Source organism: Mandrillus leucophaeus, unplaced genomic scaffold, assembly GCF_000951045.1.
Source record: "Mandrillus leucophaeus isolate KB7577 unplaced genomic scaffold, Mleu.le_1.0 Scaffold628, whole genome shotgun sequence".
Lineage (NCBI taxonomy): Eukaryota > Metazoa > Chordata > Mammalia > Primates > Cercopithecidae > Mandrillus > Mandrillus leucophaeus.
In genome coordinates, this window is record NW_012106786.1 from 766,448 (window position 1) to 779,919 (window position 13,472).

Below are 13,472 nucleotides of genomic sequence, written 5' to 3' on the forward strand. Positions count from 1 at the left end.
AAAAAAAAAAAAAAAAAAATCCAATTTTTTTTTTTTCATTTTTACATACTTTTTCATTCTAACCATCTACATACATATACATAACTTTGGCACATGTCCATTTACAAACTGCATCAACTAAGTTTTTGGTGTACAAATATCCTGAAAGATGAAAGAATACTATCATACATCTTTTTGGCAAAGTGCAGTGTTGTTTTTTTTTTTTTTCATTTCTTAAAAATAGAATCTCACTATGTTGCCCAGGCTGGTCTCAAACTTCTGGGCTCAAGTGATCCTCCCACCTCAGCCTCCCAAGAAGTTGGGATTGCAGGCATATGCCACTGCACCCAGCCCAGTTCTGATTCTTATAAAAAGAAAATCACATTCTAGCTGGGTGCCTGTAGTTCCAGTTATCTGGGGGTAATGAAGCAGGAGAACAGCTTGAGCTCATGAATTTAAATCCAGCCTGGGCAACATAGTGAGACAGATCCCCTCTTTAAAAAAATAAAAAATAAAAATTAAAAAAATCACCATCGGGCATGGTGGCTCACAACTGTAATCCCAGCACTTTGGGAGGCTAAGGCAAGTAGATCCTGAGGTTGGGAGTTTGAGACCAGCCTGACCAACATGGAGAAACCCCATCTTCTACTAAAAATACCAAAAATTAGCCAGGCATGGTGGTGCATGCCTGTAATCCCAGCCACTCGGGAGGCTAAGGCAGGAGAATCCCTTGAACCCAGGAGGCAGAAGTTGCAGTGAGCCGAGATTGTGCTATGGCACTCCGGCCTGGGCAACAAGAGCAAAACTCCGTCTCAAAAAAAAAAAAAATAATAATAATCATATTCTAAACTCATCTAGGGTACAGGCACATATGTATATGGGTGGAAACAGGATCCTGCTATGTTGCCCAGCCTGGTTTTGAAGTAGTGGGCTCAAGTGATCCTCCTGTCCCAGACTCCCAAGATGCTGGGAATATAGGTGCATGCCACCATGCCTGGCTGAAGACTCGTATTTTACAACTTGGTTTATATAACTTTACCATCATCCTAACAGTATAGAGTACTACTGTCACACAGCATTCATCTACAAGTTCCTCCGAAATGTCTTCTATGGTCAGTTTTCTTCTCTTTGCCATTATAGGAGGAAAATGAAAAACTATGGATTTTTAAATATGTCCAATGAAACCTTAAAAGTTGAAAAATAGTATAAAAATTACCATGTACTCCTTCCCCTAGATTCTCCAAATGTTAACATCTTACATAATGCTTAAGATGGTATCTCCCAACTTCTTTTATACTTTCTTGAAAGATGCTGTAGGCTGGGCATGATGGCTCATACCTGGAATTCCAGCACTTTGGGAGGCTAAGGTGGGTGGACTGTTTGAGCCCAGGGGTTCAAGACCAGCCTGAACAACATGGCAAAACCTTCTCTCTACAAAAAAAATACAAAAATTAGCCAGGTGTGGTGGCACATGCCTGTAGTCCCAGTTACTTGGGGGGCTGAGGTGAGAAGATTGCTTGAGTCTGGGAGAAGGTTGCAGTGAACTGAGATTGCGTCACCGCACTCCAGCCTGGGTGACAGAGTGAGACCGTGTATCCAAAGAGAAAAAAAAAGTTGCTTTAAGTTTTAGGAAAAGCAATAAGAAAATTGAAGGGCTGTGGTGCACACCTATAGTCCCAGCTACCCAGGATGCTTAGGTAGGAAGATCACTTGAGCCCAGAAGCTTGAGGCTGCAGTGAGCTATGATCGTACCACTGCACTTCGGCCTGGGCAACAAAGCGAGGCTCCATCTCTAAAAACGGACGTGTAAAACTAATGATTTATTTCATTACTGCATATCCTTTTAAGCAATTCTGTAATTCTCCCTTTGTCATATTATTTTAGTCCTTTTTAGCATATTTGGGAATTGATGAGTAATGATGAAATAATTCCTAGGATGATGAAATACCAAAATATTTCAATATATAGGAAAAATAAGATCAGTAAAACTCCATAATGTTGTTTAGATGTACAACTGGTAATAGCTAAAGTGAGTTTATTACTTTGGAAAAAAAATAATTTTCAGGCTGGGCGTGGTGACTCATGCCTGTAATCCGAGCACTTTGGGAGGTCAGGAGTTCAAGGCCAGCCTGGCCAATATGGTGAAACCCCATTTCTACTAAAATTACAAAAATTAGCCAGGTGTGGTGGTACACACCTGTAATCCCAACTATTTGGGAGGCTGAGGCCGGAGAATCGCTTAAACCCAGGAGGCGGAGGTTGCAGTTACCCGAAATTGTGCCACGGCACTCCAGCCTGGGGACAGAGCAAGACTCCATCTAAAAAAAAATTAAAAATAAAAATAAATTTTCTCTTTGCTGTTTTGAAGACCTCCAATAAATAAAAGTCACGAAATATACATCTTTACAAGTAGTCAGTACTGCTTTTAAAAAAAAAAACTCAAAACTAAAATTGAGTCCAGACCATGTGGGGTGGCTCAGGCCTGTAATTCCAGCACTTTGGGAGGCCGAGGTGGGCAGACTGCTTGAGCCCAGGAGTTTGAGACCAATCTGGGCAATACAGAGTTCAATGACACTGATGTTAGATAGACATTTCTTACTATCATAGGTAGAAAGTGAACAGGAAATTATTTAGTTCAATTCAAAATGTATTAATAATTGTTATCAATGTTAATTTTCTGATTTGATCATTGTATTGTGGTTTTAAAAGATACACTTGGGGAATCTAGGTGAAGATTATAGGGCCCTTATTTGTATTATTTTTGCAACTCTCTTTGAAGTCTGAACTTACTTCCAAACAAAAAGTTTTTTAAAAAATTAAGTATTAGGCCAGGCATGGTGGCTAACACCTGTAATCCCAGCACTTTGGGTGTCTGAGGCAGGTAGACTGCTTGAGTCCAGGAAGACCAGCCTGGGCAATATGGTGAGACCCTGTCTCTGTTTAATATAAGAAATTTAATCTTTCAAAATATCTATAAGGCCAGGTGCAGTGGCTCATGCCTGGAATCCCAGCACTTTGGGAGGCCAAGGCGGGTGGATCGCCTGAAGTCAGGAGTTCAACACAAGGCTGCCCAATGTGGTAAAACCCTGTCTCTACTAAAAATACAGAAAATTAGCCAGGCATGGTGGTGGGCACCTGTGATCCCAGCTACTCAGGAGGCTGAGACAGGAGAACTGCTTGAACCTGGGAAGGGGAGATTGCAGTGAGCCGATATCGCGCCACTGTACTCCAGCCTGGGCGACAGAGCGAGACACTGTCTCAAAAAAAATAAAAAAAATTAGCCAGGCGTGGTGGTGGGTGCCTGTAATCCCAGCTATTCGGGAGGCTAAGGCAAAAGAATCACACGAACCTGGGAGGTGGAGGTTGCAGTGATCCAAGATTGCACCACTTCACTCCAGCCTAGGCGAAAAGAGCGAAACTACATCTCAAAAAAAAAGAAAAAAGAAAAAAAAATTTATAAAAGACAGAAAAAGTAAATAAAACAAAAATTTAAGTATTAATAGTAGGGGAGGGTCAGGCTTATAATCCTAGCAGAGGGAAGATTACAGAGAGACACTGTAGGTGGGAGGACTGCTTGAGGCCAGGAGTTCAAGTCCAGCCCGAACAAAATGATGAGAACTTGCTGCTCTCAAAAAAAAAATTTAAAAAATAAAAATAAAATAAAAAATAACAAAGCATTATAAGCAGGGTATGGTGGCACATCCATATAGTCTGATGTTTTGGGGAGGCTTAGGTGCGTAGATCACTTGAGCCCAGGAGTTTAAGTCCAACCTGAACTAACATAACAAGACCTTGTCTCTAAAAGGAAAAAAAAAAAATTTTTTTTTTTAAAAATTAAAAAGGAGGCCAGAGGCCAGGCATAGTGAGTCATACCTACAATACCAGCACTTGGGGAGACTAAGACGGGCAGATTACTTGAGCCTAGAATTTCAAGACCAGCTCGGGCAACATGGGCAAACTCGTCTCTTTAAAAATTACAAAAATTAGCTGGGCAAGCTAATGTTAGCATGCCCCTATAGTCCCAGCTACTTGGAAGGCTGAGGTCAGAGGCTCACCTGAGCCCAGGAGGTTGAGGATGAAGTCAGCCATGATTGTGCCACTGCACTTAAGCCTGGGGGGCTGAGCACCATGGCTCACACTGATAATCCCAGCACTCTGGCACTTTGGGAGGCCAAGGCGGGCGGAGCCCTTGAGATCAGGAGCTACTAAAAGTACAAAAATTAGGCCAGGCACAGTGGCTCACGCCTGTAACCCAACACTTTGGGAAGCCAAGGTGGGTGGATCACTTGAGGTGAGGAGTTCGAGTCCAACCTGGTCAACATGGTGAAACCCTGTCTCTACTAAAAATACAAAACTTAGTTGGGTGGGGTGGTACAGGCCTGTAATCCCAGCTACTCAGGAGGCTGAAGCAGGAGAATCACTTGAACCCGGGAGGCAGAGGTTGCGGTGAGCTGAGATTATGCCAAGCCGAGATTACACCACTGCACTCCAGGCTGGGGGACAGGGCAAAACTCCGCCTCAAAAAAAAAAAAAAAAAAAATAGCCAAGCATAGTGGCACATGCCTGTAATCCCAGCTGCTCAGGAGGCTGAGGCAGGAGAATCACTTGAAGCTGGGTGTGTTTATGTGTGTGTGTGCAATGAGCTGAGATAGTACCACTGCACTCTAACCTGGGCAACACAGTGAGACCTTGTCTCAAAAAAAAGAAAGAGAGAGAGAGAGAGACAGCGAGAGAGAGAGAGCGAGAGAGCGAGAGAGAGAGAGAAAGCAAAAGAAAAGCAAAAGAAAAAGAGCATTACAAAGAATAAAACTTAAGATGGCTCTTGAAAGGACAGGTGGATGTGTCACTCACATCTCACACTGCTTTTATCACATTAGCTCTTCTGCTCCCATACAAACACACAAACATGGGCACATAACATCTTTAAACATCTATGTATCCTCTACTATGCTCAACATACTGCTTTGTCTGTCTGTGGTGGAAACCAAATCATTCATTCGTGTATATATCCTCTAATATTTACTGAGCACATACTATGCACCAGGTGTTTTAGGAGTTGGAAATACAACGGTAAACAAAAATTCCTTCCCTCAAGAAGCTTACACTTTAGTGAAAGATGACACAACAGACAAAGTATAATATTTAGAATATTAAGCAGTGACAGGTATCAAGAACAAAAGGCAAGGAAGAGTTTTTGAAATTGTAGATAAGAATGGCCAGAGAATACCTACTGAGAAGGTAACTTTTGAGTAAAGGAAGTGAGGGAGCTAGTCATGCAGAAATTAGTGGAGAAAGCCTTCTAGGCAAAGGGAACAGCAAACCCAAAGACCCTCATGTCTTTGTGAGGGCTCACATGTGCTTGACATTTTCCAAAACAGCATGAAGGCTGGGTAGTTGAAGAAAAACGAAAGAAGGACTAGTCAGAAATGTAGTCAGAGAGGTACTAGGATGAGGGTGGCAGGCAGAGGGTACATCAGATTTGTTCTTACAGGTGTTTTTTTCCTTCTTTTTCTTTTTCGAGACAGGGTCTCATTTTGTCATCAAGGCTGGGGTACAGTGGCACAGTCATGGTTCACTGCAGCCTAAAACTCCTGAGCTCAATCCTCCTGCCTCAGCCTCCCAAGTAACTGGGACTACAGGCACATACCAGCATGCCTGGCTAATTTTTAATTTTTTTTATAGAAACAGGGTCTTGTTACAATGCCCAAGCTGGTCTCAAATTCCTGGCCTCAAATGATCCTCCCACTTCAGCTCCCAAAATGCCGGAATTACAGACAGATCTTTTCTTTTTTTTTTTCTTTTGAGATGGAGTCTCGCTCTGTCGCCCAGGCTGGAGTGCAATGACGTGATCTCGGCTCAGTGCAAGCTCCACCTCCCGGGTTCACGCCATTCTCCTGCCTCAACCTGCTGAGTAGCTGGGACTACAGGCATGTATGCCACCATGCCCAGATAACTTTTTTGTATTTTTTTTTAGTAGAGACCGTGTTAGCCAGGATGGTCTCGCTCTTCTGACCTCTTGATCCGCCCACCTGGGCCTCCCAAAGTGCTGGGTTTACAGGCATGAACCACCAGGCCCTGGCCCATTACAGACATATCTTAATAAGGACTCAGGTTTAATACTCAGACTGAAATGGAAAGCCACTGGATGGTTTTAAGCAGAGAAGTGACAAGGTATGACAGGTTTCAAAAGAATCACTTGGGTTGCTATGTTGAGAAGAGATTTAAGAGTCGCAGTAACAAAACAAGGAGAATAGAATCCAAGCTAGAGATGCACAGGCGCTGACTAGGGCAATGGAGATGCAGATCCTAAGTGGTCTAATTCTGGATAGTATTTTGAATATAGAGCAAATAAAATTTACTGATGGACCACATATGAAAAAGACAGAGAAGAGTCAACAATGTCTCTTAGTTATCCAAGAGGAGACATCAAGTGGAGACCTTGAGCGGGCCACTAGACATATTAGTCTACGGTAAAGGGAGAGATCCCCGTTAGAGAGTCATCAGCATTGTTTGGATTTTAGAATGGCAATATGGCACATATACTGTATCATCTCTCTCTCCCAGCTAGGGCTGGGGTAGATCCCCATAATCAAGCAGTCGCATTTCTGCATCATGCGGGACAGCCCAGGTCAGGTTGTGCCCCAAAATTAGTTGTGGAACTAGACTTACCAAAAAACAAAAATTCTTGCATTTCAGAACTGCAAATAAAGGATGTGGACCTGCATATCCTCCAATAGCCCATATATCAGCAAGCCTAGCCCTGGAGGACACCAAGAAGACTCATGAAGGGTCTGCTGTCATGCTGAAAAATATGGGTAACATACAAGCACACAAGACAAAAAGGGGGTAGGGAAAACAAAAGCAAAAGGGACAAATAAGAAATACATCAGTTAGAAATTGCCACCAATGACCAGGCACAGTGGCTCACGTCTGCAATCCTAGCACTCTGAGAGGCTGAGGCAGGAGGATCTCTTGAGCCCAAGAGTTCGAGACCAGCCTGGGCAACATAGGAGGACTTCATCTCTATAAAAATATTTTAAAAATTAGCCGGGTGTGTGGTGGCACACACCTGTAATCCCAGCTACTTGGGAGGCTAAGGTAGGAGGGTCGCTTAAGTCCAGAAGGTCAACACTGCAGTGAGTTGTGATCATGCCACTGCACTCCAGCCTGATGACACAGTGAGACTTCGTCTCAAAAAAAAAAAGACATTATGCGAAGAAAAGACATTATGCGGCTGGGTGCAGTAGATCATGCCTGTAATCCCAGTACTTTGGGAGGCCGAGGTGGGCGGATCATGAGGTCAGGAGTTCAAGACCAGCCTGACCAACATGGTAAAACCCTTCTCTACTAAAAATACAAAAATTAGCCGGGAGTGGTGGTGCCCCAGCTTCTTCTTCGTGGAGGCCGAGGCCGGAGAATCGCTTGAACTCGGGCGGCGGAAGTTGCAGTGAGCTGAGATTGCACCACTGCACTCCAGCACTCCAGCCCAGGTGACAGAGCAAGACTCCGTCTCAAAAAAAAAAAAAAGTCTAGTGCCTAACACAGTATCTGTGACACAGTAAGTGCTCAATAAATATCATCTTTTATTATTCAAGGGGCAAGGAAGGTGTATTTTGAAAAAGCATATACCACGTATTTTTTTTTAAAGGCCTACAGAAAGTAAAGCTTAACAAACTCTTGGCTGGTGGAATTGCCCAGAAAAGTCAGAAAGCCTTGAAAAGCACTATGCTGAACTACTGAATGCCATGGACATAACCTTTTAATTCCAATTAAAATTCCTGGGTACTAACATCCGCCATGCACAGCTCTCCAGTGTCTTGTCTGCTTACACTGAAGATGTAAAAAGAATTATACTTTGCCAGGAATCTTGTCAAATTACTACACACCTCCTTCCTTAAAAAAGAAAAAAAGTCTTTCTCTGTATGTAAATTATTAAAACCCTCTTAATTACGAAGTGCCAATCTTTCTAAGCTATTTATCTCTGAGCAACATTATAGTATATAAAATAATTATCTGGAGATTATGAAGCATTTATGAAACCGCTCCTAATACAGCAAAACCAAGTTCTTACTTGAATCCTTAAAGACTCTTCTGTGTTCCCCAGTATACAGCACTGCAAATCATGGGAACTACTATATGTAGACCAAATTTTCCTCAGTGGTCAATAGTTCTCCACTATCTGTTTATGGCATCTGGAAAAAAACACCTGGATTTTTTGTCTCCCCATCAATTCTATTACAGCCATCATTAGCTAAACTAAAATGCTGTTGCTTTTGCAACTTCCTTGGCAGACAAGATAGAACCTACCCTTTTCACATAAACACAGCACAGGGCACCACTCAGGCCCTACTAACCAAAGCACAAATCTAGAATTTCACTTCAGATAATTAACCAGAGGCTCATTTAGACATTACTGCATAAATAAACATGGGTTCCATGTTTATTTTTCTCATGAAAAATGTGAAAAATATTGAAATAATTTCTCTCAATAGGAAAAGATAATGTATCAAGTGAAAGCAAAAACCTCATCTAATGTGGTTCTGCTATAGGTTAGATTTGAAATGTCCTAAGGCAACTCTCCAATGCAGGCTGGAGAGTAACGCTACAGAAGTCACATACAGAAGGCTACCCTGATCCACAACTTCACCCTACTCTGAAATATAAAGGGCAAGAACACTGTACTATGTATACTATAAACAGAAAGTGGTCTAGATGATCGAACATAATTACATAAAACCAGAAAGAAAAGACTTCTCACCTATAGTTACCTAAATAGCAAATTCTTTGGGAAACCAAATTTTTTTTGTTTGTTGAGACGGAATTTCGCTCCTGTCGCCCAGGCTACAGTGCAACGGCCGGATCTCGGCTCACTGCAACCTCGCCTCCAGGGTTCAAGTGATTTCTCCTGCCTCAGCCTCCCCAGTAGCTGGGATTACAGACTCTTGCCACCATGCCCAGCTAATTTTTGTATTTTTAGTAGAAATGGGGTTTCGCCATGTAAGCCTGGCCGGTCTCGAACTCCTGACCTCAAGCGATCAGCCCGCCTCAGCCTTCCAAAGTGCTGGGATTACAGACATGAGCCACCGCACCCGGCCGGGAAACTAAGTTTATATAGTAGAACCATCTCCACAATGAAAGCATTCAAAACTACAAGCGTCAGAGATATCAGAATATTTTATTCAAAGTCTGAATTTTTCTTAAAAAAAAAAACCTATTTTATAAACAGACCAGTTTTGAGATTAAAATGTAAATCCCAACTTTCCTGTTATAAATCTCAGCCTTGTAAAGAGGAGGAGCTTCCACTGCCTTTTCAAGGCTAACTCGGTTAAAGTCCTAACGCACCGAAACAGACGCCAAGTCTACTACCCACCACCCATTGGCTCAAAGGAAGCCCCGCCCCATACAGCCACGGTAACTGAACACCAAGGGAACCCCAGAAAGGTTTTCTCTCCGCCACATTTCTAGTCTCTGATGACTCCCTGCCCCTCCCCGACCATCACCACCGCGGAAACAGGGTTCCAGCACCAGCCACACACGCTCCTACAAGAGGACCTTAGGCACTTCGCCCCAATAGATACAACCAGGAGGGTGGTGGGGGTGACCATGCTCCCACTCTCCCAGCTGCACGGTGCCAGACACGCTGCATGGAGCAAACAGAGAAAGCAGCTCCGGCACAGGGCTCTTGTGCCCCAGGCAGAAGGCATGACCGAGCCACAAGAGTAAGTCCTGACACCTCCGCAGCTCTCAGTCGGCGGGAGCCCCTCCCTCCCCACGGAGACATAAGGCGGGGGAGACATAAGGCGGGGCAGACCTAGGCGGCGAGACTCCCAGCCAGACCCGACAGCGGGCTTTCCCTAGCACCGCCTCATTGCCAAGGAGGCGGAAACCCAGGGCCGGGGTGGGAGGCGGGGGACGGCCAAGGGGAGTGGCATCACGGATCAGTACGGCCCCTCCGGCCAACCGGATCCCGAGAAGGCGGAGAAACTCAGACTTCACGCCCCCTCCCTGCCGCGCCCTGAATCTACACGCGGGAGACCCCCCTACCCGTCCCCGACCCCAGCAGGCAAGAGCGCGGCCGCCAGCCCGAGGCCCCGCCCACCCCAGGAGGAGGAGAGGGGGTGGTCGGCCGCAAACCGCACTCAGCGAGAAGCCGGCCCCGCCCCTTTCTCCACAATCGCACGCGCGCGCCGGCCCCGCCTCTGAGCGGCGGCGCGAGAGCCCGCCCCCCTCCGCGCGCACCGGGACTACGCTCTCCTCCCCCTCCCGCGAGGAGAGCTACCCTGCTCCGCCCCCCCCCCCCCTCACACAGCCACACACCTCCCGCCCGTCTGCTCTACGGGAAGCCGAGGAGGTCAGCCCCCCCTAAAAATACACACCCTCGAGTCCGGCGTTACCCGCCACTAGGCTCCCGCCCGGCCCCCGGCCCAGCGTGCTCTCACCGCAAAGCTGCTTCGGCCGCTCGTCACTGCGTGTCCCTCTCGGCGTGAGCCGCGAGCTCAGCAGGGAGGCCCTGAGAACGGCGCGGGGCACAGGCCCGCCGAAGCGGACTGCCAGCTACCTCTCCGCTAACGAAGCGGTCACAGGCCCCGGTGCCCAGACTGGGAAGGAGGGAGGGAGGGAGGGAGGGAAACTCCGAGGGGGGAAGGGGAGGGGGGAAGATGGAGAAACCGTCTCCGCCGCCTCTACCGCCGCGGCCGCTTCTCTGTTACCCGGGAAATCCCGCCCACTCCCCCGACCCCGCCCCGCAGGGGGAAGACTCAACTTCGTTCCAACACAGGACGCAATACCCGCCCGTCAAAGACTGAGCCAATCACCGAGCCCTGCCTTATGACTTCCCGCCCCTTCCCCCTCGATTGGGAGGGGAGGGGGAGCCGCTCACCTTCTCCACGCCCCTATTGGCGGGGAGCGTCCCTAACTCAACCCCGCCTATTGGAGACAGACTGCTGAAGCCCACCCCCGAGCCACAACGCTATTGGAGGAAGCGGGGAAGCTCTTCCTGTCTCATTGGAGGACACCACATAACCCGCCCCGCAGCGTCTCAGCCACAGGCCTAACAAGTTGGCTCCCGCCTCCGCCGGTCATCGCATTGGAAGGCTACCCCTGGCTCTCCCACCGCCCCAGTAAGGTAAGTAACCGATGTGGGGTAAAATGTCTGTAAGTGAAACAGGCTCCGCCTACTGCACTGCCGGGCCAGGCCCCGCCCAAGAGTTGGATTGGCTATCTTGCACTGGTAGGACCCTCCATTGGCCAGGGCGCCCGTCTAGGAAGGAACTTAATTCCGCTCTGCGCGAGGAGGCTGAACCTTAGCAGTCCTTTTGTGGAATGTTTACACTAGAGACTGAAGCTCGGAGTTCCAGGGCCCGAGACAGGAGGGGGAGCGGAGCTCATCAGCGGAGACTCCACATCCTAGGATTTGAAGGAAAGGCAGTCCACCCCGGCGGACTCTCTTACAAAAAAAATGAGAATGCGAACTCATCCTCCCTATCCAGTTATCTTTGCAGTTTACATTCTACACACTGCGTCCTTGTAAACACAAATATCCGGAGCAGCTGGCAACTCCTTTCAGTCAAGTAGAGTACAGAACTAAGGTCTGGAGACCTAGGCGGAGAAATAACCCATAACCCCAAGGGTTGCCAGCGCACTCCCTAGAGCTGAATGTGCAGTCCTAAGAGGGCGGAGATAACCAAAAGAGAGGCGGGCCCTAACAGCCACCGCCCTGGCAAGCCTCCGGAAGGCGGAGCGTGAGGCACAAGGTACTCACGATCTCCCGGGTGGATCTGTAGGCATCCTCAGAACTGAGAAAGAAGAGAAAAGGACCAAAACAGGCCACAGCATAAATTAACCTTTGGAACATGCCACACTCAGAGAAAGGATAAAACTTCCGTAGTTGGGGACATAACGGCTGTTCACCTTCTCCTTAGCCAGGAGTGTTAATGGTCCCTGTGCCCTCTCTGTGTAGGTAACAGTGCCTCGAACGCACAGTGAGACAAAATGCTTTCAATTCCTAGTTTGCTTTTATTTATTCACCAAATAGGGCGTGGGCCTGACGCTGACCTTACTTTGGGGGGCGCTCTCTCGGCGCCAGGAGGGGACGGGATTACGTTGTTACCGCTCTCCCGAAGAAGTAGAATCCTCCTCCCGGAGAGCTAAGACCCCAAGGGACAGGCCCAGGGAACCCACTCCTAGGTCCAACTCTGTCCTCCCTCTGCAATCCAGCGGAAACGGCCAGGAACGAGCTCTGGCAGCAGGTGGGCCTCACTCCAACGATGGCTTCGAGCCGCGAAACCACAGCAGCGAATTGCGAACTCCAAGGGTAGCCGACAGGTGGGAGCAGCCTCGCCAGTAGCCAAACCCTGCCCCAGGACAGAGGTCTAAAAGTAAGTCAGACCAACAAAGCGACCCCCGGGCCAAGCTGCTCCCAGGTTAGGAGGAAGCGGCACTCCAGCAGAACTGACCCAAGGCTACTTTTAACTTTGCTTCGCCTTCCACCACTAGACTGAGTAGCACAGGGCATTCCCACCATGGTATCAAGAACTACTCAGAACCCAAGCCAGCATTAGGCTGCCCACGACTTCCCGTGAACACAGGGTACCACCTGCGCTGGATCTCGCCTAAGGGCCCGAGGCCAGGGTACTAGGTTGTCAGAGTCTCGGATACAGCCAACTAAGGACAGCTGCTACCATGCCTAGGAAAGAACAAACACTTCCAGCGTCTGCAGAGTTCTCAAGCTTAAGCTCTGGGAAGTCAAAGGGCGCGGAAATAGCCAAGCGACAGGGTTAGAACTTGAGTACTTGGCCCCGGCCCCGAAAGGCAGATCTCAAACCCTGCAGAACCTACGAAGCTTCGCTCCCGAAATCCACTCCGCACTGTAATCCCCTGGCTTCACCCCGAAGGCTACCAGGTCTCCAGCCTCGGTGGAACCTTTGTGTGGCTTCTCGGCTCTCCCCGCCCCCCTCGCCAAGGGCGCCGAGCTTAGGACTTCCGGGCGGGAGGGCAGTTCGAAGGAGCTAGGCGGGCCTCACACATGTGCGGAGCGCGCTCAAGAGCGAAGGAGGGAGGCGGGGAACAAGGCTGGACTTCCCCCTCCGAGCTCTCTCCGCCGGAGGAGGCTGGGCTACCCGTCCCACCAATCCGAGGCGGGGGCGGGACCTTGCGCCTCGCGTCAGCCGCAAGAACCATCCCTCCTCCCTCCGCGGAAAAAAAATCCTAGCAACTTAAACTCCAGCCCGGCCTCCCGATAGGCGGAGCTCGGGAGAATGTCATCCAATCCACATCCGAGAAGGGGAAAAAAAGGGAGTCTCGTCCAGCCAGTGGAAGACAAGAGAAGGCGGGGCCTCCGGGCGAGCCCGAGGTGGGTGGGAGAGAGGAAACGGGCCCGCCCCTCAGCTCCCCTCCAGGCGGGTTACACAAGCCACCAGCGGAGTAGATAGTAAACAGTCTGGGCCGAGGAGTGCAGGCAGGGGCCGCCCGGCGCTCGGTGGACTGGGCCCCTG

The 13,472-nt window shown here is 48.4% G+C and overlaps 1 protein-coding gene across 3 annotated transcripts in view; it reads right to left on the reverse strand.

The window, feature by feature from the left end:
* The window catches only part of SIN3A (SIN3 transcription regulator family member A), an 86,873-nt gene extending 76,131 nt beyond the window's left edge, over positions 1-10,742 (reverse strand). For 2 of the 3 annotated variants that reach the window (XM_012000403.1, XM_012000401.1), the window contains exon 1: positions 10,356-10,581. The gene's annotated coding sequence lies outside the window, so the exon portion shown is untranslated. Of the gene's footprint in view, positions 1-10,355 lie in introns of all 3 variants that reach the window. The other variant, XM_012000402.1, reaches the window with a different exon arrangement.
* Between the last annotated feature and the right edge of the window lie 2,730 nt (positions 10,743-13,472).